At 36.6% G+C, this 26,820-nt stretch overlaps 2 pseudogenes; one reads left to right on the top strand and one right to left on the bottom strand.

The window, feature by feature from the left end:
• LOC132273321 (uncharacterized calcium-binding protein At1g02270-like) overlaps positions 1–26,820 on the top strand; it is a 34,882-nt pseudogene continuing 8,062 nt past the window's right edge.
• Positions 5,015–5,112, bottom strand: LOC132275641 (small nucleolar RNA R71; annotated as a pseudogene).

Raw genomic sequence — 26,820 nt, 5'->3', positions numbered from 1 at the left:
ATATATATATATATATATATATATATATATATATATATATGTTTGGCTGTGAAGAATTAAAAGGAAAAAAAGAAGTATGACAATAGAAAGGAGGATATCAAGAAATAGGAGCTATGCAATTGGGTCGATTAAGGACCCAACATGTATTTCTTGCACCACATTCAACATTCTCGCCCCAATCTACAAGAGACTGAATAAGGAGGTACAATTTTTTTTCTTTTTTCTTTTTAATTAAAATTTTCATTCATATGCAACTATTTTCTGTATTCTAAATTTTCCACACATACACACATATGTATATGTATGTATGTATGGTTGTGCATTGTTTTCTTCAATGGGTTGAATTTTTATATGTATATGTGCTATTGGAAGAGCAGGATCAGAGTTGCAGAGAAAGTGATTGTAAAGCATATTGGCTGAACAGAAACCACATGATATTGGATTGGTTGTTGCATGAAAGATCTTCCATTATATGCCTTCAGGTTTGCCATTTTATTTATTTATTTTTGTTTTATTTCCCAATTTGAGTCTATTCATGAATGATTTGGTTGCAAATTAGCACTAGAAGGGTTGCTATTTTGGAACTTTGAGCTTACTAATATGCCAAAAAAAAAAAAAAAAAAAACAAAAAAACTTGGAGAGGGTAAATCACTATTATGCAAATTTTTCTGTAATTAGATAATATGTATAATAAATTTTCATAAATATAAGTAATATATTATATTTCACATGTTAATGAACTTTGTAAACACACCATGAATGCAAAAATAAAATAAAAAATTTGTTTTGGGTTAATTACTAATACGCAAAATTGTTTAAGTGGTGCAGGAGTTTTGGATTGGCAATGAAGAGCTTGTGAGTATGTATGAGAAGAGACTCGGTGACGCTGGTTATATCAACTTCAAGCTTGGCAGGACCAACAACCGTGGCGATGGTATGATCTTTTATTTCTTCAAATTGGATTTTATAGAATTAAATGCTCTATGGAGTACTATTATTACAATAGATTATTGAAAACTTATTAAATTGATCGCAAATGTATGTTATTTTTGAATTTTATGTTCAATACTTGCTGTGGAATGACAGTAATTGACAATCCTAGGCCTTTTCTTGAATTTTGAAATTTTCTAAGCTAATATGTTTGATTTCTGATTAAGATGTTTTTTAGTTTGTGCTGGAGAATCTAGTTTCTGTTCTTTTAGATGGAAATGTCCTGTTGGAAAATGTCTTCTCGAAAATTTCTTGATGGTCTAAATTGTTTATGAACGGGAAATTAATTTTGTTTGAGAATTTGTTAGTACTGCAAGCTCTTTAGATGCTACCGAAACTCATGACTCAACGAGTCCTTGCATTTGAACTTTAGTTCTATCCATAGTAGTGGGATTTGCAATCATATGTCGGCTATAAAAATTGCCAGTGATTCAGTTTTATTTACATATCATGATTGGCCATAAACATGAACTTACATGTATAAAATGTTGGATTTTGTAATTTTTATTTGTCGGAGATTCGGATTATTTAAAAATAAATCAGTAAAAGAATAAGAATTATCAAATGAGTTATTTTTTTTTACTTCTTACCCAAGGGTTTCCTGTTAAAATTCAACAGGACTGCTAACTGCTGTGCATAAGGACTACATCAGGGTTGTCAACTATAGGGAGCTGCTATTCAATGATTTTGGTGATCGTGTTGCTCAGCTATTGCATGTTGAATTAGTTTCACCCTTTTTACAATGTTGAGGCAACAATGTTTGACAAGAAATTCTCATTGTGAATACCCACTTAATATTTCCACATGATTCAAGTTTGGGTTTGGTACGATTACAATAGGTAGGTTAATTTTTTCATTGAGGTCTTGTTCTCTATAAATCTTACTCCGTAATTGATGAGCGCTGAAAAATGCGTATTTAAACCCCTTAAGCTTAGGTATTCTAGTATCTTTATCTATCTTACTTTACCGTTTTAGATTGATTTCGTGTTATTTCCATTTTCAGTCACTTATCCCGAAAATAAGCTAACTCAGCCAAATAAGAGCTTAATTGAAGCAATTCTGGGATTAAACAAAGAAATGAGCAAAGTGGAGAGAGAAGAAAGCAAATGAAGCCAAAGGTGGGAAGCAGCAAGGTTCGATCGATCCAAGTTCAAGGTTCGATCGATCGAACTATGATCGATCTCAGCACTTCAAGATAGATCCAAGCCTAGACCCAAAAGCATAAAGTCCAAAAGTTCGATCGATCCAATACCATCCTTTGATCGATCGAACACTTTTGTCTTTATTCAAATGATTGATCCTATCCACAGCTGTACCACTCATTAACCACTTTTGTCTTTTTCCCATAAATATCTCTCCAAAATATCTCGGATTTGTCTTTTCCCAAAAAGCTCAACCAGTTGGATCGATCTAGCTTAAGTTTGATAGATCTAAGCCAGTTCGATCGATCCAAGTCTAAGGTTCGATCAATCGAACTTCCTCCAGTGCGAAAAAGTTAAAATTCCATCTCATTGAAAGTTGTCCTTTATCCAGTCATTAGGGAATATTGTGCGCACGACCCCAGCTCATTTTGGGTGTCATTTTGACCTACCTATATAAGGATAAGGATTGCTTTTTACAAGGGGAGCCAACATTATTTTCATATCATCTCTTGGAGAGCAAGCTTAGAGGAGGGGGAGGCTAGAAACACCATTGGAGTTCTTCATCAACAAGGAGCAAATTTCAACCATGGAATTAGCCCTTGAGGGTTGGAGCAACATCACCATGAGTGGCTAGACATCCTCTTGGGGCTAGAGTTATCCCCAAACATGCTTTCTATAGCTTAATCTTGTGTATTATTGAGGGATTAGTGTTGTAATTAATGTTTTGACACTTTGATATATATAGATCTTGTTTATTCAATGATTTATGTAGTTTAATGCTTCCAATTGATCATTTCATTCTATCCATATGTCTGTGTATGCTAGAATAGATGTTCATGTGCTTGTCTCTAGATTTTGTGTTATTGATGCATGTTTATGTGTATTGATGCTATAGATTTGGAGATTGTCAAAACATAGTGCTTAAAGGAATGCTCTTGTGATTCTCTTGATGGTTCATGCTTATGCCTTGATGGATTGTGCCTCTCCCTTAGTTTATTTTCATGCTAGTAGTGTAGATGTAGTGTAGTTGTAGTGTAGTGTTAAATAGGAGGACAATCTATGCTTGTTATTTGATGATCCAAGCTTCTAAATGCAAGTAATATATGTCTTTATCCTTGTGTTGAATTTGGATTGTGAGCTTAATGAAAGGATTAATGACTTGTTTTGATTTATTGTGCCTTTCACATGTTGTTTAGACAATATATGCTTCATTGCTTAGATATATTGTGCCTTTCACATGATGTTTAGACAATACATGTTTAACTAGTCATCGTTGCTTGTTGAATCAACCAAACACACACACACCAATATTGCAACACACCATTTGCCCTCATTAATCACTTGTCAATGATATAGAAATGCATTGCTTGGTGGTGATCTCTAAACCCCAAGATCTCTCTCTCTCTTATTTACTCTTAATTGCATTCTTTACTATCACTTAGTTTAATTTAGTTGTTCTTTAATCAACCAACCATCCAATTATTTGATCACTCGACCTACTAGCCCTAATAACAATTCCACGACATTGCTCGATTCTCACAATCCCTTGGGACGATCCCTACTCGCCCTAGCTATATTTTTATTGAAAGGTAGTAGTGGCTTCTATAAATGTAAAACTTTTGGCCTTCGCCTTGATGCACATTCTTAAGCTTATGGTAGGACGACGGACCAACCAACAAGTTTTTGTCGCCATTACCGGGGATTGATTGATTAGATTTGGCAACGTCGGATTTGTGGAATTAATTAGGATTAGTACTCTTTTGATCGTGTCTTTACTTTACTTCTATTTTTCTTTTTGGTTATTTATTATGTTGTTCTTACTTAACTAGGTACATTGTTGGAGAGGAAGCAAGCAAAGGAGTCATCAAGCATTCAATTCATGCAAGCAAGAAAGCAAAAAGTTAAAAAAATTCTAAAAATTTGCTAAGCTAAGCTTTAAATTTGGAGTTGAAGTGCTATAGGACCTTTGCGAGACTTTCTTTACTCAATCCCTTAGTTAAATCGTCAGCCTGCGTGGAGGCTTATTTTTTATTGTCTTGCATCATTGTTGTTAAAGCATGGGAGTATGAATTAAGTGTTTGTGGAAGAAGTCTAATTGCATTGTTGTGAAGGCATAGTGTTTGTCATTCTTTGTGTTTTGCATTGTGCATGCATGGGCGTTGTTCATTGAGATCAACTCTTGTCCCTCTTGATTTACATCTTGATTCTATCGTTAGAAATCCTAGGGGAAGAGGAAGTTCAAATAGAGCCAATCTATCAATGGATGAACATAATGATAATCGTGTTGAGGACCTTAGTCACATAGACTAACAGGGTATCCTTCATCCCAATGTGCACAATGAGAACATACAAGTACCATTAGGCATGCCTAGGCCATTCATTCACCAACCACCACAACAACAAGGCCAAGTTCCATATGGAATGCCAAGACCAATGTATGCTCCACAACCTCCCATCAACAATTAAGGAATTCAAAACCAAGGTATTCATGTTGCACCTCAAGTAGCTAATCCACCTCTTGCTTTAAGAGACCATTATGTGGCTAATGAGTATAATGCACCTACATGCATCCAATTGCCTCCATTTAGAGCACATCATTATGAAATTAAGCCACACACCATTCAAATGCTTCCTAACTATCATGGACTTCCAAGTGAAGAACCTTACAAGCATTTGGATGAGTTTTTTGAAGTATGTTCCACCGTAAAATATACGGACATGCTGGAAGAGGTTTTAAGACTCAAACTTTTTCCATTCACCTTAAAAGATAATGCAAAGTATTGGTTTAACAATCTTAGGCCTTTTTCAATCACTTCTTGGGTAGAAATGCAACAAGAGTTATTGAAGAAGTACTATCCGGTTTCTAAGACCAATGCCATGAGAACCTCAATTCAAGAATTTTCACATGGGGATGAAGAACATTTCATGAGGTATGGGAACGCTTCAATGAATTGCTTAGGAAGTGTCCACATCATGACATGCCCAAATGGCAATTAGTTCAATACTTCTTTGAGAGCTTATCGGACAACTATAAGGGTATGGTTGATGCTTCCATGGGTGGCTCATACATTGATAGGCATGAGGATGACGTGTGGCGTCTCTATGAGAGCATGAGTGAAAATTCTTTGCATAGAACACTATCATCTAAGAATGGTAGAAGTTCACAAGGTAGGAAGAGTGTTGGCTTACATCAAGTCGACCATTCAAATGAAATAGCCACTGAGATGAAGTCTTTATCTCAAAGGCTTGATCAATTTTTGATTAACCAAAACTCGGCGAACCAAGTATCTTCCTTCCCTAACCATTCTCATCATGCATCAAATGAAACATGTATGACTTGTTCTAGTGTTCTTCATTCTACTTCTCATTGTCCTCACGGACAAGTGCAAAGTGAACCTAATGAACAAGTCAATGCGGCTTTTGTGAACCAAGGGAACAATCCTTATGGTACTCATTATAATCCAAGTTGGAGGAATCATCCAAATTTCTCTTGGAAAAACCAAGGAAAGGGCTCAAACCCTTCCCAAGGCGGTTTTTAAGGGAAGTACATTCCACATTCACTTCAAAACCAAGGATCCCAAGGTTATAGACCTTATCAATCACAAGGGAATCAATTTGCTAATTCTCATTTTCCCAACCAATCTTATTCCCAAGGTAATACTAGAAGTCCCGCCTTTGAAGAGAAAGTTTTGAATGCTTTGGGCACTTTAGAAGCTAACACTCAATTGCTTCATTCTCACTCTTAATCTATTGTGAAGCTAGAAACCCAAGTAGGGCAAATAGCAAGCACTCTCAATGCAAGAGAGAAGGGAAAGATGCCTATAAATGCCCCACCTAAGCAACAATGTGTTGTGGAAACAAATTCCTCATCGGAAGGCCACACCATCGAACATGTTAATGCGGTAACTACCTTGCGGAGTGGTAGGATTGTGGATAATCAAGTTGGAATGTACAATAAAGAGAGTGAACCAGTGCAACCTCAAGTTGTCACCTGTCCCGTTTCACATCCCATTCCTCCTTCATTGCATATACATGATCTTGTAAATGAGAAAGTTTTGAAAGATGTGTTTAAAAAAGAAGTTTTGAAAAATGATGTTGAAAAGGTTTTGGTGAAAAATGATTTGAAAACTTCTTGTGTTGAAGAGAGTTCAAAAGAAAATTTTGAAAAAGTATTTGAACCAAAGGTTTCATTTCCGGATGCCTTAAAAGGATCCATTTCAAAAGACAAGCAAAAGGCAAAAAGCAATGAAATCATGGAAATATTTAGGCAAGTGAAAGTTAATCTTCCACTATTGGATGCAATCAAGCAAATTCTGGCTTATGCCAAATTCTTGAAAGACTTGTGCACCCAAAAGCGGAAGAACAAGAGCCAAGCACCAAGAAAAGTGATTTTGACCAAGCAAGTAAGCTCAATTTTGCAATATAACACTCTTTCAAAGTTTAAGGACCCCAGTTCACCCACTACATCATGCATTATTGGTGATCATATCATTAATCGGGCGCTTCTTGACTTAGGAGCAATTGTTAACCTTCTTCTATACTCGGTTTATGTCAAATTGGGCCTAGGTGAATTGAAACCGATGTAGGTAGTTTTGTAACTTGCCGACCGATCCATTAAGAAACCTAGACGTATAATTGAAGATGTTTTGATAAAGATTGACAAATTCTTCTTCCCGGTTGATTTCGTTGTCATAGACACGGAACCGATTCCCAATCCTAAGAGCCAAATTCCCGTTATCCTTGGCCGTCCTTTCTTGGCAACCGCTAATGCCAACATCAACTGTAGGACGGGGATAATGAAGATCTCATTTGGCCACATGAAGGTGAAGTTGAATATCTTTAATCCCACACCCAATTCATTTAACAAATATGAAGGAGAGGTTAATGTTGTAGATGAATGTCATGATCTTCAATGTCAAGGAAATGAGCTTTTGTGTAAAACCAAAACTTCTAAAGGATCATCTTCAACCTTGCATTTTAAAAATCTTGTTTCAAACTCTTGCTTTGAAAGGGCATGGAAGCCCAAAGGTTGTAATTGCATAGATAAGGGACCAAAGATTTCTTTTGAGCTTAATCCAACAAGTTCTTCAAAGAACCATTTGTTGGGTGGAGTTCAAAACATCTATCACCTCAATAAGGAGGGGATGCATTATAAGATCTTTGATCCGGGCTAAAAGAGCCCAATGTCTTGCTAGAGACGTTAAAGACTAGCAAAGGTATTCGTAGGGTGTTAAAACCCTATTCCTCCCCCATTTCTATCTTTTATTTCATTTCTTGCGAAGTCTAGATACTTATTTTTGGTTCATATACATTTCAAGGAACTTTGGTGAGGATTGCATAAGCTTTCATGACATTATTGAGCATTCTGCATAGTTCGATCGATCTCAAACTTGAGTTCGATCAATCAAACTCCTTTCTGTATCCAACACTTAGAAAATTTTTCGACCTGCAGAAACCTGCATCCAAATCACCTCTCTGTCCCATCGTTCGAACTAACTTTTAGATCGATCAAGAGACCTTCGATCGATCCAACTTCCAAGTTCAATCGATCTCATGACTCAACACTTAAAAAAATTTTGAGCCTGCATCAACCTATATATTTCAGCTCTCTGTCTGATCGTTCGAAACATTCCAAGATCGATCAAGAAGTTTTTCGATCGATCCAACTTCCCAGTTCGATCGATCTCATGTTCCAACACTTAGCCAATTTTCTAAGCCAAAAACCTGCATATTTTTGCTCTCTATCTGATCGATCGAACTCTTGTTTCGATCGATCTCAGTCTTCATTTCATTATTTTGACTTTATTTTGACTTTTCAAATTTCCAAAAATTCAAAAATATTTTCACTTTTATTTTATTTTCATTTTGTTTTTATTTTACTTTTATTTTATTTTATTTTATTTTATTTTTCAAAATGTTTTCAAAATTCAAAAATATTCTATTTTAATTAATTTTTAAATATAAGTGTTTATTCAATTAATTTTAAAAAAAGAAAAAAAAAAACCAAAAATATTTTATTTTATTTTCCAATTTTTAATTTTCAGTTTGCAATTTTCAAAAATTTCAAAAATCCAAAAATACTTTGGAGAGAGTTCATCAAAGTTTGATCGATCATAGTTGAGTTCGATCGATCGAATTCTGTCAGGAATGTTTTTAAAATAGAATCGAGGGTTCTCATGATCGATCATTTAGATCGATCCAACCCTCTCTCAAGCCCTAACCCTCAACCCCTCTCTGCGCCGCCATAACCTCACTTATCTTCCCCATCTCCAGCGTAGTTTTCCGGCATGATCTAGGTGCTGTTTGTCTCTCTTCTCTATACTTGCATCTTCTTCGCATCTCATCCACTTCTCTCACTCGTTCAAGGTAGGAACCGAGATCCACTTTGAGATGTGATCTTCGATTTGATGATTTAATGATTTACATACTCGATTTAGGTTGCTTAGATGGTTGAATCTCCATTTTTAAAGCTTCAAAGCCCTGAGTTTTTATATGTATATATATGTGTTTTTTTTATCTATCTTTGGGAGTACGGGCCTTCTTTATGATGGATATTTGTTGATTTGATGTGTTATTGGGCCCACGAACACGTTCGTGTGGGCCCCATCCTTCTAAAGTCACAGATCTGTGACCTTTGAGTTTTCAATGTCGCACAGTTCGATCGATCGAACTAGTATCTCCGATTGATCTTGAGAGATCGATCGAACTCATGTCTCCGATCGATCGAAGTTGTGAGATCGATCTCACTTACTTTCGATCGATCTAACTTTTGTGATCAATCTCACTTCTTTTTATGATCGATCGAACTTCACAGATCTCACACACACACTTCATTCATTATATCTTATGTTCAAGTTATCTTATCTATGCCCAATGCCTGTGATATTCCACATTGGATGCATTTCATACTTATATTGTTTAGTATGTTTCATATTCTGCCACTTGCATAGATTCATGTCATATTTATTTTGTTTAGTTTACTTGACATACATGATTCTATTTCATACTTTAAAATTTCTTAGCCTGGCACTAACTCCCATTGCAAGTTTTTCTTTTTCTTTTTGCAGGCTATGGTTAAGAGGAAGACCGTTGCCAATAGGCAACACGGGCCCACCTGACATACTAGGCCACAGAGAGAGGAGCCAGTAGAGCCCTCTTATACACAACGGGAGCCAGCACAGGCTACCCCACCTCAGTCACCATCTCATGAGCCTGAGGATGACCACATACCGTCCACCTCTGCGGCTCATCCTGCTTTCACTCCATCACCATCTCCACCGTAGACTGGAGCTGAGCATTCACATATACCACCTCAGCCAGCTCATCTGGGGCATGATAGGCCCACGCCTCGATATACCCGTATGACGCTCGACCATGAATCAGAGTTCGACACGGCCTTCTTTTCTAGATCGGTGCTGACTTGATCCACCTACTATGATATTATTCAGAGGGGCCTAGCCACTATTCTTGCCCCCGTTACAGAACTGGTCTACCCACAGCTGTTTCGGTTGTTTTACCAGAACCTCCGACCATCGCCGCGTACCACAGCCAAGATGGTCACTTCTGTCGATGGCCATCCGATCACCATTTTGCCGCTGTCCACACAGATGTCCTCCAGAGCTTCAAGACACATATCCGAGGCTATTCAGGCCTTCCTATGCAGACATGGCAGTTTTCCTCACAGGTCACCACGCCAGTGGCGAGACCTTCGCCACCCGGACATTCCTTCCCAACGACCTATGGTTCACTGATTCCGTTTTCTATCGGAATATATACATGGCGGGGCACAAGATCCAAAGGAGGGGCGATTATCTGACAGCACTTTACTCTTTCTACACCGGGCACTGGGTGTTTATTCCCGTGCTCATCTGGAGCGTGATGAGGAAGCTGTATGACGAGTACATCAGCAAGGAGACGCTCGGACGGGCTAAGTCTCTTCCTTTCAGCCACCTCATCACCCAGATCCTCATCGATCAGCGCTACCCCATCCATCCTCGGGAGTACCCCGAGACAGGTTCCTGTCACTTCCTCAGGAAGGACTGGAACAAGAGTTACAGCTCCATTATTACCAGGCTGCAGGACCACGCGGTACTGGCTGCAGCAGAGTTGGAACTAGAGGAGGCACATACACAGGCACCGGCATACACAGGCACCGGCACCGGCACCGGCACCGGCACCGGCACCGGCAGAGGCAGCAGCAGCACATCCCGCAGCGGATGACTCACCAGTCGATCCAGCTGCCGAGCATTTAGATATAGACTTAGAGCACCCTGCAGACGACGCATAGCAGGACTCTCCAGCCAGGTCGCCCATTCATGAGTAGGAGCAGACTCAGGAGCTTTCTTCTAATTCATCTATGCCTGAGACTCTAGATATGACCCCCGGCTTTGGAGTACGTCTGCAGACGCTTGAGGATACTGTTGTTGCCATTCGAGCCGATCTCACAGCCCATATAGCTGATTTTGCTGCCTTCCGCACAGATGTCGCGACCATGTTCAGAGATCTATCTAGAGACATCCGTGGAGCTAGACCTACCCATCCTACCTTATCCTCCTGAGCTCCCAGTCCTTTTTATCTTATGATCCCTCTCTCCTTTTGATACTTTACTATTGTCACTGTACATTATTATTTTTACAGCCGGTCTGTTGGCTTTGATATTTTTGTTGTACCTGCACTTTTTCTATTTTATATATCTGTTTTTGTTATGGATGTCATATATTATATTCTCATATCTGTATGTTTGACTCCATTAGGTGCATCACAGTGACTTCAGTGAGAGAGTGCTACCTAATTTTCAAGACCACCCTTACACCTCTCTCATTTCTTTATCTGTTTATCCCATTTACACTTGCATGACCACTGTGCACTGATTATCCCATTTTGTTATCTGATGAGTTTATCCAAGTGCCAATTTTCAGGACCACAGTTCATCCCAAGTTTGGGAGGGCCATGCCACCCACTTCGGATACTTCAGTCCCGGTCATTCTTACTTAGTTGCACTGGTATACTCTTTCCTTTGTTCTCTTTGCACATTGAGGACATTGTACAATTTAAGTTTGGGGGGACTGGTGCTTTACAATGTTAGTTTTAAATTCAAATTTTGAGCATGACTTGTGTATTTGAGGGATATTTTTATGATTGGTCCATATCTAGCTATGATTTTGATCTTTTGAGGACTATATTGCTTAAAATTTAAAAATTACTTGACTTGAGAGTTCAATACTCCTTGTATGCCTTGTGGATGCCATTTAGGAGTAAATTTTTCGAAAGATTGATATCTTGCTTACACTTGTGGTCCACATCATCCTGATTTTGTGATTGTTTTGAGATTCACTCTAGTCTTCTACACTAGCACATGCGCACACTAGTTTTCATTTGTGGGGTACATGCTTTGTTGATTATTGAATTGGTTATATCCCAATTGGACTAGTAGTGCATTAAAAACTTTCATTCTTGATCAAGGTGGATAACAACCCCTTTTCACTAAGTAGCCGGGATTCTAGCCTCATCAAGCACTAAACTTCTCGTACCGAAAGGTGGAGGGCCCAAACTCTAGGTTAATAATTGAATTCAATAATAATAATAATAATAATAATAATAATGTTGCAAAAGCAATAAAAAAGTGAGGACTTCTCCCAAAAAGGTGAAAAATGGGAAATGATTAGATGGTTGTTGTCTTAATTTGTAGCCTAGTTAATTTGAGCTTGTAAGTCCGTAGGGGTGTTTGAACACCTAATGCCCTAAAGCCGTCTAGTTTGGGAGTCATTGACCTAACGCTCGACCTTATGAATCGCTAGAAAGCTTAAGAGATCAATACATTGCACTATGCTTCCATCTTTGATCCTCAAAAAAAAAAAAAAAAAAAAAAAAAAATCGAGTGAAAAGAATAAGCGCATCTAGAACAATAAGCTTTAATAAAAGGTCCACTTTTTATCTTGATGATCGGTACTAGATTTGTGTGCTAGTTTGAGGGTAAGGATGTGATTAATTCTTTAGTTGGCTAAAATAGCAACATATTTGATGCCAGTCCACTCAAAAAGGATTCTAGAGTTGTTTTGATTTGCATGATTATTTTCTTAATGTGTGGAGGACCATATTTGTTTGTTTGACGTTGAGATTTTGGGAGATTTTTTGGAAAGGGCTGAAAAATTGCATACTTGAGGTAATTTTTTCCCAACGCTTGTTTGCAATATTGGTGCCTCTTTTGAAAGAATGAGCTTAATGTTTGTGGGTACCATTTTTGGAAACCCTCAAGAGACTTCACTCGTCCACTAGGGGTAACCTAGGGGTTTAAAAGGCTTGTTGCATGTGCTAAGTGCAATTGTGTTCCCTACGAAAGTGGCGTTATCCATTTATTGTTTTCTAGTTCATAGTTGTATAGTTGTTTATTTCATTTCTTTACTTTCTAGTTCATTGCTAGGGACTAGCAATATTTAAGTTTGGGGGTGTAATGAGCGCTGAAAAGTGCGTATTTAAACCCCTTAAGCTTAGGCATTCTAGTACCTTTATCTATCTTACTTTACCGTTTTAGATTGATTTCGTGTTATTTCCACTTTCAGGCACTTATCCCGAAAATAAGCTAACTCAGCCAAATAAGAGCTTAATTGAAGCAATTCTGGGATTAAACAAAGAAAGGAGCAAAGTGGAGAAAGAGAAAGCAAATGAAGCCAAAGGTGGGAAGCAGCAAAGTTCGATCGATCTAAGTTCAAGGTTCGATCGATCGAGCTATGATCGATCTCAGCACTTCAAGATAGATTCAAGCCTAGACCCAAAAACATAAAGTCCAAAAGGTCGATCGATCCAACACCATCCTTCGATCGATCGAACACTTTTGTCCTTATTCAAATGATTGATCATATCCACAGTTGTACCACCCACTAACCACTTTTGTCCTTTTCCCATAAATATCTCTCCAAAATATCTCAGATTTGTCTTTTCCTAAAAAGCTCAACCAGTTGGATCGATCCAGCCTAAGTTCAATAGATCTTAGCCAGTTCGATCGATCTAAGTCTAAGGTTCGATCGATCGAACTTCCTCCAATACGAAAAAGCTAAAATTCCATTTCATTGAAAGTTGTCCTTTATCCAATCATTAAGGAATATTGTGTGCACGACCCCAGCTCATTTTGGGTGTCATTTTGACCTACCTATATAAGGATAAGGATTGCTGTTTACAAGGGGAGCCAACATTATTTTCATATCATCTCTTGGAGAGCAAGTTTAGAGGAGGAGGAGGCTAGAGACAACATTAGAGTACTTCATTAACAAGGAGTAGATTTCAACCATGGAATTAGCCCTTGAGGGTTGAAGCAACATCATCATGAGTGGCTAGACATCCTCTTGGGGCTAGAGCCCTAAGCATGCTTTTTATATCTTAATCTTGTATATTATTGAGGGATTAGTGTTGTAATTAATGTTTTGACACTTTGATATATATAGATCTCATTTATTCAATGATTTATGTGGTTTAATGCTTCTAATTGACCATTTCATTCTATCCATATGTCTATGTATGCTAGAATAGATGTTCATGTGCTTGTCTCTAGATTTTGTGTTATTAATGCATGTCCATGTGTATTGATGCTATAGATTTGGAGATTATCAAAACATAGTGCTTAAAAGAATGCTCTTGTGATTCTCTTGATGGTTCATGCTTATGCCTTGATGGATTGTGCCTCTCCCCTAGTTTATTTTTATGCTAATAGTGTAGATGTAGTGTAGTTGTAGTGTAGTGTTAAATAGGAGGACAATCTATGCTTGTTATTTGATGATCCAAGCTTTTGAATGCAAGTAACATATGTCTCTATCCTTGTGTTGAATTTGGATTGTGAGCTTAATGAATGGAATAATGACTTGTTTTGATTTATTGTGCCTTTCACATGTTGTTTAGACAATATATGTTTCATTGCTTAGATATATTGTGCCTTTCACATGATGTTTAGACAATACATGCTTAACTAGTCATCCTTGCTTGTTGAATCAACCAAACACACACACACCATTTGCCCTCATTAATTACTTGTCAATGATATAGAAATGCATTGCTTGGTGGTGATCTCTAAACCCCAAGATCTCTCTCTCTTACTTACTCTTAATTACATTCTTTGCTCTCACTTAGTTTAATTTAGTTTTTCTTTAATCAACCAACCATCCAATTATTTGATCACTTGACCTACTAGCCCTAATAACAATTCCACGACATTGCTTGATCCTCACAATCCCTTAGGACGATCCCTACTCGCCCTAGCTATATTTTTAGTGAAAGGTAGTAGTGGCTTCTATAAATGTAAAACTCTAGGCCCTTGCCTTAATGCACACTCTTAAGCTTATGGTAGGATGACGGACCAACCAACAGTAATATTTTCAATCGTTGATGGATATATGTTCTTAAATTCAAAGCCTATTTAGAACTTGTCGTATTTTCTGCGGTTTGTAAATTCTGACCTGCATTTCATGCATTTGTGTTATGATAGGTCTACAAAATCTTGCAACATATGGAATGTTATCATAAAGAATACATGCTTAATCCGTTGCCCGTCATAATCTATGGGTAAGTTTATAATCAATTTCTTCCGTTTTCAGGATTCTTATTCCACTGTCAAAATACTCACTTATTTTCATTATCATGCACTTCTTTTTCCTTTTCAGTGACTGGAATGGAAGCAGACGAGGTCATATTTACGAGTTTCTCAGATCTCAAGGGTTTGTATTGTCATATAATACTGCTCATCGATACACTGATACAGAGGCACAAAAGGTCACTATAACATACCTCATTGATCATCTCAATTACTCTTTGCATTGATACATATTAAAAAAAAAAAAAAACTGTACTTGTTTCTCATGTCTTTTGTATTTTGATGCAGTGGGTTAGGCACCGTAATCATCGCGGGAACGTATGTGGCGTAGATTTTATATGACTTCTTAATCCTAATAGATATCGGAAACTACTAAAAACAAGTTGGAGCGAAGCTGTCTTTTGCATGTTCAAGGTATATTACTTTTTCTACTTTACTGTGTTGGTATGTAGTAATTCATACACCTTCACATGCAATTCCTAATACAAAGTTGAGGAATTGTATATTAAGGTTGTTACTTTTCTGTGTTGAATGATGAGGTGAAGAGAAAATTTTCTACATACATGCTCATGATAGAGGTGGATGTATAATTTTTCATCAAATGATTGCATTATAGTAATGGTTTTAAGAATCTGCTGAGTATCTGCATATTGGCCTAGTCGTAAGGGACTCAGCCGACTGAGTCCGATACTCACTGGTATACTGGGTAGGTATTGGAATCATATCAGACTCGTTTGAATATGCTGGGACTCAGATCTAATGGTGTGCAAGATCAAGAAAGTTTCACAACTGGGGTTTTCAATACCATTACATAATGCCTCTTACACATAGTAACACCGTGTCTGCGACTTAGAAACATGATTATAGTTCTCGCATAAGTCCTATTAAAGATGGTTGTGGATTTAATACTCTCATGAATCCTTTATATTTTCTTGATAGTCTATTGTAAATAAACGAAAGCAAGTATTCCGTACTCATGCATGTCCAAAAGTGTTTTGTAGTTCTTCCTCATAGGATTCAAATCTTACTCAGCTTGCTATATGTTGGAATTTTTTTCCAAGACATCTTTCATAGTAAATTTTGATGATTTTGTGTCAATTCTTAAGCATGTGACCTTGGTGTGCTAAGAGTTTTCATTGTCATCACCAAAATGATCTTTTGTTGGAATAAGCATGATAAAGGGTGAATCAAATTATCATGGAAGTAGTCAAGCATAGATGAAAGAACTATCCCACTACTTGACATTTCTACAGATGTTTTTTCATTTTGGCATTGATCCTTGGAGCTTTTTCAAACTTTCCTTGGCCCTCATAGAATTTAAATCTTACTTAGCTTGCTACATGTTGGAATTTTTTCCTAAGACATTGTTCACAGTAAATTTCAATGATTTTGTGTCGATTCTTGAGCATGTGACCTTGGTGTGTTAAGCGATTTCATAATCATTGCCAAAATTATCTTTTGTTGGAATAAGCATGATAAAGGGTGAATCAAAATCTATGGAAGTAGTTAAGCACAGATGAAAGAATTGTCCCATTTTTTGACCTTTCTATAGATGTTTTCTCGTTTTGGCATATTGATCCTTGGAGCTTTCAAACTTTCCTTGGTCTAAAATAAAGAAATATCATATTGAGTTTGTGGGGGATCATTGTTTGGTGCGATGGTAAAAGATCATACTGAAAAGCCTAAAATTCGAGTCTGAAAGAAGTCATTTTGAGTGAAATAATGCCAAAAGTTAGGTTTATCTCTACTCAAACTGATAAACACTAATTGATTCTAGAGGGGAGGGGGGGGGTGAATAGAGTTAATGGCCAATTTTCAAAAATTGTAACTTCAACTAGAGATGAACAATTATGCAATAATCAATTAAAGTAGATAATAATAATTCAAAGTATAAATGTAAGAAAGATAGGGATAAGAAATTGTAAACAATGACACGGTGATTTTAGCGAGGTTCAGTAACTCTTACTCCTCGGCTCAAGATCCTTCTTGAGACTTCCCAATCCACTAGAGCTTCTCCGTAATGGTGGAGAACAAACCTTCACTGAAGAAATCCCCGTGCTTCTCTTACTTGCTTGGAGAACACCCTTCTCCGACGGTTCTCTTGGGTCACACCAACCCTTACAAGTTTATAGCAAAGTATATAATTGCAATACAAGATTGAATCTCTCTCAAGATAGATTTACATTTGTAAGCTCACAACTAGAGTAATAGTATGAATGAAATAAAGCTCAAATCTCTAGTATGAAATGAGAAAGTGAGAGATGTGGAATGAGTGATCAAATGATTGTCTTGAATGCTCTAGAATGAAGTTTTTAAATGCTCTTAAAATTGCACTTAATGGATGTATCTAATAACACAAATTGCAGCTCCCATTTATAGAGAAAAAAGGTCAATATAGCTGTTAGAGGTCAATATAGCTGTTGGAGATGAGGTGTCAATAATTCAAGTTTGCAGGTAGCGGTTTGATTCAAAATTGATTGTATATCGGTCGGCTGATGGAGCATCATCGGTCGGCTGAAACCTTTTCGTTAGCCGGCTGATCCCCAATCGTCGGTCGGCCGAAAAGCCTTTGCTCAAAGTCACTACTCTCAGCATCTCTGTAATGACCCGACCATTTTTCTTCCTTTCCTTTTTCTCAGATTTTTACAGATATTTTTTTTTTCGTTGATCTTTTCTTTTTTGTGTTCGGTTTTTCGTCACTTAGTGTCATCTTAAGTACTCGAGAATGGTTTCCAATACTCTTTCCTTTGGATTTACGACTTCCTTTGAGGACCGAGTCATTTTCACATTTTCACTTTTGTGACACTATTCACTTTTCGTCTTTTTCTCATGTATCATTTTTCCTTGCACAACCTCACTTTTTGTGTTCGGATTTGATTCCGCTTTTGTATGCATCCATGATATTTAAGTTCCATGCCATGTGTATTTTTACTTTCTTAGAAAAGCATGCTAAGTGTTTACTTTTCTTGTAAAGGGTATGGATGTATACTTTATTGTAATTTTTCTTAATTTATGGGGTTTTAGTGTAATTAAATAAAGTAATTATTTTTTGTCTTAGGGACCATTTTGTAATTTAATTTGAAAGATATTTTCAAAAAGGACGTTTTTGTAATTTTTAAAAAATGTGACAAGTGTCACATTCTCATGGTGCCACTTGTTGGCATTAGGGTGGAGTGACTTGGATGCATCATCCCTTGACATTTGGAGGGTGGAGATTCACCCACTTGTTGGCCTAGGATTGGTGCACTTGTTAAGTTAGATGGTTGACAAGTATAGGCTTGAGATTAAGCCTAGGAATGGAACCTTGGATTTGTGACAAGTGTAGGTTCACAATTAAGTCTTACAATTATTTTTGGGCTACTTTGGGATTATGGTTTTAAAGAAGGGTTTCTTATGCAATTGACCAAACTTGTGTGTGTTGACCATGGTGTAAGATCACATAGTGAGTGGAGGATTTCTATTTCCTCCACTCACACTTCATTCATTGTTTTCATTATTTTCCTTACCAAAAACCCTAGCCTCCATGGATGAAGCTTAGAGCCTTAAGCTTTGACCTTGATTTTTGAGTGCCTTCCATTGATTTCCAAGCTTGAACTTGGGAATGCTTTTTGTTCCCCTCATCCTCCTCTACATAACCCTTGAAGGGTTTGCCATTTTGTGTTGATTTGCCTTGGATTCTAGAGAGACTCTTCTCTAGTGAGGTAGGGGGTGTTATAGTTTATTTTTCCAAGTCATTTTGATTGGTTTTGTAATGGAATACAAGTGATATGCATGTTTTAATGTTAATTTGAGAAATTAAAGATTGTTGTAACTTGCATATAATTCACTTTTGACTTGGTATGTGGCATGGCCTTCACTTGATCCTTGTTATATAATTAATTGGAGCCATTTGAATGAGTTTTCAAATCTAGAGATTTAAAAGAATTTAATTTGATTTAAATTCTATTTAATTGTACCTTACTTGTTTTCCATTTTCTGACTTGATATATGGTATGACCATGACTTAGTCTTTGTTATATATTTATTTGGGATCATTTGAACAACTTTTGAAAAATTAGAGATTTAATTAATCTAAATTAATTAAATTCTATATGATGATGTTTTGCTCATTTTGCTCTTTTGATTTGATATATGTAATGAGCATGCTATGTTGTTTGACATATATTAATTTCAGGTTATTTGGGATAGATTTGAAATCTATAGACTTTCCATGATTAGGTTAAAAATCTCTTAAAATGTAGTATTCTAATTACCTTGTGAGCATGCTACTAACTTGATGTATAATTAGTACTTATGGCCTCTTAAAATGGTAATTAGACTTAACATGATATAGAATATCAATGACTTGTAAAGCTTATTTAAATATATGTCTTGTGTAGGTATATAGCTTGTTAGAATATTACAATTGTTTACCTTGAAAGCTTGTTGCTAAATTGAAGCTTATTTAGTACTTGTAGCTTAGGAGAGTAATGTGGTTCAATTGTTGTAAAATGTTCTTGCTTTGTGTATAAATTGCATATTGAGGACATGACTTGTCATATGCTATTTAGACTTGAATTCTAGGACATGAATTGTGTGGATTCAACCTTACTTGTGCATGGAATGTGGTAACTTGCATTTGATTTTGTATAAGTTTTGAACTTATTGATTTTAGAAAGCTTGTAAGGACATAAATTATGTGATGGCTAGGGTTTGGCTCTAGTACGGAGACAAGAGTCTTCTAAGTCATAAGTGCGCACTAGGTAGTACCTTGTGGGTCGTAATTACCCGAAAATACTTGCTTGGTCTAGCAACCACATGTCCTAGTCTTTCCACTATTTGTTTTCACATTGAATTTCAAGTTGTTAACCATGGATTACTTGTAGCTTGAGAATTAATGCTTACTTGGATATTTGAATCCTAATTAGTATACTTGAACTTGTATACTTGCTCCATGAGTTTAAATTGCTTTTAGTATACTTGTGTTATGTATACTTGTCTTATGCATATCTTGTTTGGCTTAGTATACTTGTGTTTGTGTACTTAATTTACGAGTTTTCTATATTAAATGTATACTTGAGTAGATATGCTTAGACGTTGCAAATTTGTTTTAATATGGTTTAGTATACTTGAAATGTATGCTTGAATGTCGTATAACATGTTTTGACATTGTTTAGTATACTTAAGCATATATACTTGTATGTCGTGGTTCATTTCAATTGCATGAGTAGCTTAGGATGATCCCTGAGTCTCACCTTGACATAGACGTTAGGTGGTATGATCCTTTTGAACTGTTTCATGTTAGTCTAAAAATCTCTAAAGAAATTGAGTCGATGCATGCTCATTTTCTACGAGTAAACTTATTTACTCACCCCGAAGTTACTGGGGGCTGTTTCAGGCACAAAGACTTGGTTCGTGATGTTCATCATTGCTTAGATAATTGTAGACTTAAAGGTTTTTAGTTCTTGTAAAGGTTGGCTTGAAATGCCACTTATAGCCTTTTATGTCAAAATGTGTATATTTGATTCCATTAATGTAATGTGTACATAAGTACACACTATGCAATGTATTTGACTTGTATGAGATGAGGCCGGAGGCCAATGACATGTAAATTGTATCCTATGTGATTTTTGACTTCATGGAATATTATGAAAATATTGAAAAATATTGAGTTATTGCTCACCATGTTTGCATTTGGTGTGGGAATTCTATTTTGATTCTTCCATAGGGTCTCATTAACCATGTATGAAGTGTGGCCAAGGGCCAAACGGTATTTTGAAACCATTTCATAGTTTTGAATTTCGAGTTTTCATTCCAAGTTCCATTTTTGTCATTTTGGCCGTTGGGGGATCGGATTTTGCATCAGTGGAAATTTTAAATTGTGGACCATTGTAGCACGTCCTAATAGGTAAGTTACGTTTGCGTGCATGGTCGTTCCTGGGCAAAACCTCTTCCTTCGCAATTTGAGCCTCCTATGGACTCATTTTGTGTTTTTGTTGCACAATCTGATCTAGGGGAATTCTTGACTTTTCAAAGTTGTTTTATTTTCTTATTTCAACATGGCTGAATAGAAAACATTATTTTAGGGGGGGTTTCTTCTTCGTGTTTTTCCATAAAATGTCGTCTTGGTACCGGAAATCGTTCACGAAGTTCAGCTTTCATGTTTGCATTTAGCAACTTTTTGGACCCTCATGATCTGATTTCATGGAAGGGCATTTTGGGCATCTTACAGTGATTTTTTTTAGTTCCTTTCATGTTTTCATGTAGAAAACTCAATTTTAAGTGGGGTTTCTTCTTTGTGTTTTTCCAAAAAATATCATCTTGGTCCTCAAAAATCCAATTTTTGACGAAAAACCCCTTGCTGCCAGTTTTCCTTGCTGAAACCTACTATTTTTGTTATCTAACCGGTTAGATGGGGTCATCTAAATGGTTAGATGTGCTTGGGCAGTGTTGTGGTCATGATTTTTGGCCTTCTAACCGGTTAGGAAGGTGTGGTAACTGGTTAGATATTCTAGGGTTGGCTCTTTTTGACCTTTTTGCCCCTTCTTCTTTCGTTAGCCATATCTTCTTCATCTGGACTCCAAATCAAGTGAACTTTTTTTTGAACTTGATTAATTTTTTGTTGTATTTCCAATGGTTTGCTCAGTGGCACCTAATTTTATGTTAGAAATGACCATTTTGCCCCTAGGTTCATTCTTGTCAGTTTTTGAAACGCCGCTTCCGCATTTATTTCTTTTGGGTTCCGTGACCTCGTTGAGGGTCACATTGATGTCTTAGAGACGTGTTGTATCTCTAGAGACCGTTGTTTCATCTTTTTCTTCCGCATTCTGGATCCAGTTCGGGTCATCACAGGACACACTGGGTTAAAAACTCCAGGGTCGTCACAATCTCATGAAATCTTCTTGTCGGTCGGCTGATGATTCTTCTTCGGTCGGCTGATGTTTACAAAATTTTTGTACAAACCCTTATCGGTCGGCTGAACCTTCATGTTCAGTCGGCCGAAACTCCTTGAATGTGATCCTCCATTTTCCCTCTCTGTTTATAGACTTCCAAATAGATTTTGTTATTCAAATCATGATCCTAGAATGTGTGAGCTTCATTACTTCAACATTTGAATCTATAGAACTCATCAAACCAATCTACCCTATTTGAATTTGCCATTCTTGATTGCTTTTATTTTTCGTGTTTCACCTTTGAAGTTTGGAAGTGAATGACTTGTTTTTCTTTCGTCTTTGGAGTACATAGAATGTATTTTGCTTGGCTCTACCCACTTCACTTTTAGACTTCAGATGACTAACCTGTTACATGTTCTCAAGACAAATGTTAGTCCTTAAAACATAAATAATGTTTTGTGATCGTCAAAATTGGTCTTAGGGTTAACAATTTCCCCCTTTTTGAAGATGACAAAACATTGATGTGTTTTAGAAATGAGTGGAGTTACATTTAAACATGATCCCTCTGTCATTATGCTCATTTGTACTTCATAGCAGGCAATTAAAGACAATTTGAGATTTGTAACTGAGAATAGGCATTTTTCATGTAAGCCTCCCCCTATTTTTATGCATTATATATAAAATTGACAAGAAGGCATATCCAGAGACTAACATTGACATTTAGAGATTGAGCACAATAGTCATAATAAACAGTCTGTCCAAAGTCAAAATAAACAGTCTATCATCTATCCAAAATCAACATAAACAGTGTGTCAACAACTAGAACAATAGCTTAAGCCAAACACCACCAAAATAAATCAATTGACAACAAACATCAACTACATTTTCTCCCCCTTTTTGTCATCCTCAAAAAGAAAACATAGCATAAAAAGACAAAATTAAAAAAAAAAAAACTGAAAAATAAAGAAAGGTAAGTCAAGGAAATCCTTAATAGGGAGGAAGATCGGCACCCATACGCAATTCTTCGAGATTCTTCTTGATGGAGCCGACATCACCTTCAATAATGTCGAGACGTCCGACTACTTCATTGACTTTAGCTTTAGTCCAGCGATAGATGCTGATATGCTCATGTTGAAGAGCATTTTGCTGTATGAGGAGCTCGAGAATGGCCGGATCGGTCTGTGGAGGTGGTATAGGAATAGGAGGATCAACTAGAGGAGGATCATCATGATCATCATCCTCATGGATAGCAGGAGCTGGAATTTTAGAAGGGACAAGAAATTCCCCATCGTCCCCAAGTTCTCCCCTTTTTAAAGCCTCATTCCAAGCCTTCTCAATAGGATTGTACCACTGCCTATCACGGTCCATTTTAAACCCCATTAACTCAAGAATGGTGGATTTAAGTTTGTTTCTAGGCCCTTGATCCTTTTTTACTTCCCTTCCAACCGATACCCCCTTAGCATGAAAGACACGACTTAAGGGCATAGCATAAAATAAGTGTTTTTCTTCACTTTTTTGGCAGTTAAGAATATGATGAAACATAAGAAAAGTGAGATCAAAATCCTTACCATTAAGGATGCACCAAATGAGGCAAGCCTCCATGTATGAGACATCCGAGTGTCCTTCGGATTTTGGAAGGATATTATACATGATGATGTTGTAAATGACCCTAGCTTCCAAAGTAAGCTGTTTGGCGTGAACTTTTTGAGTATTTGTGATCCGCTTATTGTAGCTCATTTACCGTACAACCTCAAGCTCATTGAATCCCTCTCCTTGGTACCATTGAAATGTCATGAAATATTTGATGGAACCTTCGAGTAAGTCAAGGATTGTGCGAAGTGTAGGGCTGTCTAGGGTGAAGGAAGTACCCCCAACAAAGGACTCCATTTTCAGAGAATGTGGAATTCTTTCAAGATGTGTATAAAAAAGATGAACTAAGCGAGGGTAGAATGGGACATCTATAGATACATATTTTCCCAATCCTATGGCATCAAAGAGTTCATAAGTGTTTAGATGAAAAGCCTCACATTCGGATTTAAACAAGACTTTCCCAAAGGCAACTTTTCTATGAAGGAATTTAGTATCATATAGATTTTTCATAGTTGGATTTTTGAAGAGAGTAAGGTTGGACACTGGCAAGGGCTCGACATTGCTAGCCTCGGCTTGCTCAGTGTGACTGGTTTTCTTTCGTTTGGAAGATGGGCGAGGGGGGTTTCTCCTAGGTTCAAAGGATGACATGATTTGATAAGAATTTGTAAAATGCCTTTTGACAAAGAGTGAAACCCTAACCCAAATCAACAAACAACAAAAAAAAATTACAGAGAATTTGGGAAACCTTCGAATGAAAATTTTGATTTTATTTGGTCATAATGAAAACTTCCAAATCAATTTTGACAAACCAGCATAGAAAATCCCCAAATTTAGACAATAGAATCCTTGGGTTTAGCAAGATGAAGCCATGGTAAGATTAGAATTTAACACATCTCCAACAGAATTTTATGGATTACAGGGTGATTTTTTTAGAGAGATTGAGACTCAATAGATGCTAACAATCAATTCGCACAAATACAGCAAACTCAATAATCATAAACGATTTGACATAATGATGCTAGGGTTTAATAGATATGGGATTATGAAAATATAAACCTTAAAATGGACACAACAGATGAGATTTAGAATCTTAGAAAGCCAACCCATAATAGAAACTTAGAAATCGTGCTCGATAGATGCGTTCATATAGATACAATTGATTACGAAAGTGAGGAGATGATTATGGAGAGATGAACTTACCAACGAGGATGATTTTGATGATGAGATTTAGATATAGTGTGTCATCCAATTGGAAGGAATGAACCATTTGTGAAGATGGAGAGACTTGAGAGAGAGAGACCAGCGGCGAGAATGGAAGGAGAAACCCTAAAATGAAATGAGTAAAGAGAGGCTTGAAACCCTAATTAAATTTGCAGATCTAACTATCGGTCTGCTGAAAAGACAACGTCGGTCGGCCGAACTTGTGTCTTTCGGTTGGCTGATAAGTGATTTTCGGTCTGCTGAAATACCCTTTATCACAATTTTAGCTGCTGGAAAGGACATCTTCTTCATATGCCATTCCAAGCTATCTTTTGATAAAGCAAAATGTATCCACTTGAAGGGGTTTGGTAAAAATATCCACTAGTTGCTTATCGGTGCTTATAAAGACTAATTCAATGTCGCCCTTTGAAACATGATCTCTAATGAAGTGATATCATATCTCAATGTGTTTCGTTCTTGAGTGCAAAATAGGGTTCTTTGAAATGCAAATAACACTCGTATTATCACATTTTATGGGAATGTGGTCAAATTTAAGTTCGAAGTCTTCAAGTTGTTGCTTAATGTAAAACGTTTGGGCACAACTACTTCCAGCCGCCACATATTTGGCTTCCGCCGTTGACAAAGCCACGGAATTTTGCTTTTTGCAAGACCAAGATACTAGTGATTGACCAAGGAAATGACAGGTACCACTAGTAATTTTTCTATCAATCCTACATCCGGCAAAGTCGGCATCCGAATAGCTAACAAGATTGAAAGAAGTATTTCTAGGAAACCAAAGACCCAAATTTATTGTTCCACATAAGTAGTGAAAAATACGTTTAACGGCATATAAATGAGATTCTTTAGGGTAAGATTGAAATCTAGCACATAAGCATACACTAAACATTATGTCCGGTCTACTTGCGGTTAAATATAAAAGACTACCAATCATGCCTCTATACTTCTTGATATCTACATCTTTGCCTCTATCAACTTTATCAAGTTTCAAAGATGAACTCATGGGAGTTTTGGCATGTTTGACTTCCTCCAAGCCAAATTTCTTTAGCAAATCTTTAATATACTTGGATTGACAAATGAAAATGCCATCAAGTGCTTGAATTTGCAATCCTAGAAAGAAAGTAAGTTCACCCATCATGCTCATTTCAAACTCATTTTGCATGCAAGAAGCGAACTTTTCACAAAGCACACTATTAGATGATCCAAAAATGATATCGTCGACGTATATTTGAATAATTAATAGGTTGCTATCAATGGTTTTAGTAAAAAGAGTGTTAATTTTTCCTCTAACAAAACCATTTTCAAGTAAAAATCCACTTAGTCTTTCATACCATGCTCTTGGAGCTTGTTTTAAACCATACAACGCTTTTGACAATTTGTAAACATGGTTAGGACAATTATAATACCCCTAGTTTTCAAAAGGATAGAATTGGGAATTTAATTTTGTTTTTTCATTGATTAATTGATTTAATTATGTGAGTTGGTTGTTTTGTTTTCTTAATTGATTAATTGTGTTTATTTAAATTAATAATTGTGTTTTTCTTTAATTATTTATTTGACTTGAAATTGTCTATGTGTTGTAAGTGACTTATGTAGTTAATTATTTATTTGCTTGACTTTATTTATTTGTTTTAATTGTAATTATTTATTTGTTAAGTCATTGGTTTAATGCATCGTTTGAGATATAATTAAGTTTAGGGTTTATGTTATAATTAGGTTAGCCGACTTATAATGAGTCGTGGAATTAGGATTAGGGTTTAGCAGGAACCTATATATATATATGACAGTATGGTTTGCTAGAAACCCTATTCACAACATAATGTCTTGAGAGGAAAAACAGAGAGAAGCTGCAGAGGGAATCAGAGAGGGTCGTAAGAGATCACCTGTAAGGCTAAAGGAGAAAGAAGGGGTTGCTTTGGGATGGAATTAGGAAGTAACAGAGGGATAAAACAGTGATCAGAGGAAGGAACGGTCTTGGAGAATTCTAAAACTTGAGACGGCGTTGAAAGGTTTCAAACCCGAAACCTAAAGGCAAGTTTCATTCTATCTCTTTCCTATAAACTTGTGTTCTGTGCATTCTAAATAGTCTCCAGGAACCTAATTAACTTTTAGAAAAGGCTTGTATGCATATTAGATTAGGTTGTAATCTGTGTTATGCTTTTAAAACTAAAACGGTGTTTTCTTGCATAAATTGCTTTGATTCGGTTTTAATTTTTGTCAAGCAATGCTAGATGGAAATTTTGAGAGTTTCTAGGACTATTGAGACTTATATTGAACTTTAAGAACTTTAAGAAAATTTGGAACAGAGGATTGAACTTCGCCGGAAGCGAAGAAGACAAACGGAAGAAGCACAAATTGTTCCGATCATGGTTTAAGCTTCTGTCAAGTAATTCATACTGGAATTGGAGAAGTTTCTAGGGTTACTAGGACT

The sequence above is a fragment of the Cornus florida genome, unplaced genomic scaffold (assembly GCF_030987335.1).
Source record: "Cornus florida cultivar Cherokee Brave unplaced genomic scaffold, ASM3098733v1 CherokeeBrave_3.0.0_Hap2_Chr09, whole genome shotgun sequence".
Classification (NCBI taxonomy): Eukaryota; Viridiplantae; Streptophyta; class Magnoliopsida; order Cornales; family Cornaceae; genus Cornus; species Cornus florida.
Note: the sequence above shows the minus strand (reverse complement) of the source record. Positions and strands in the feature narration are given on the sequence as shown.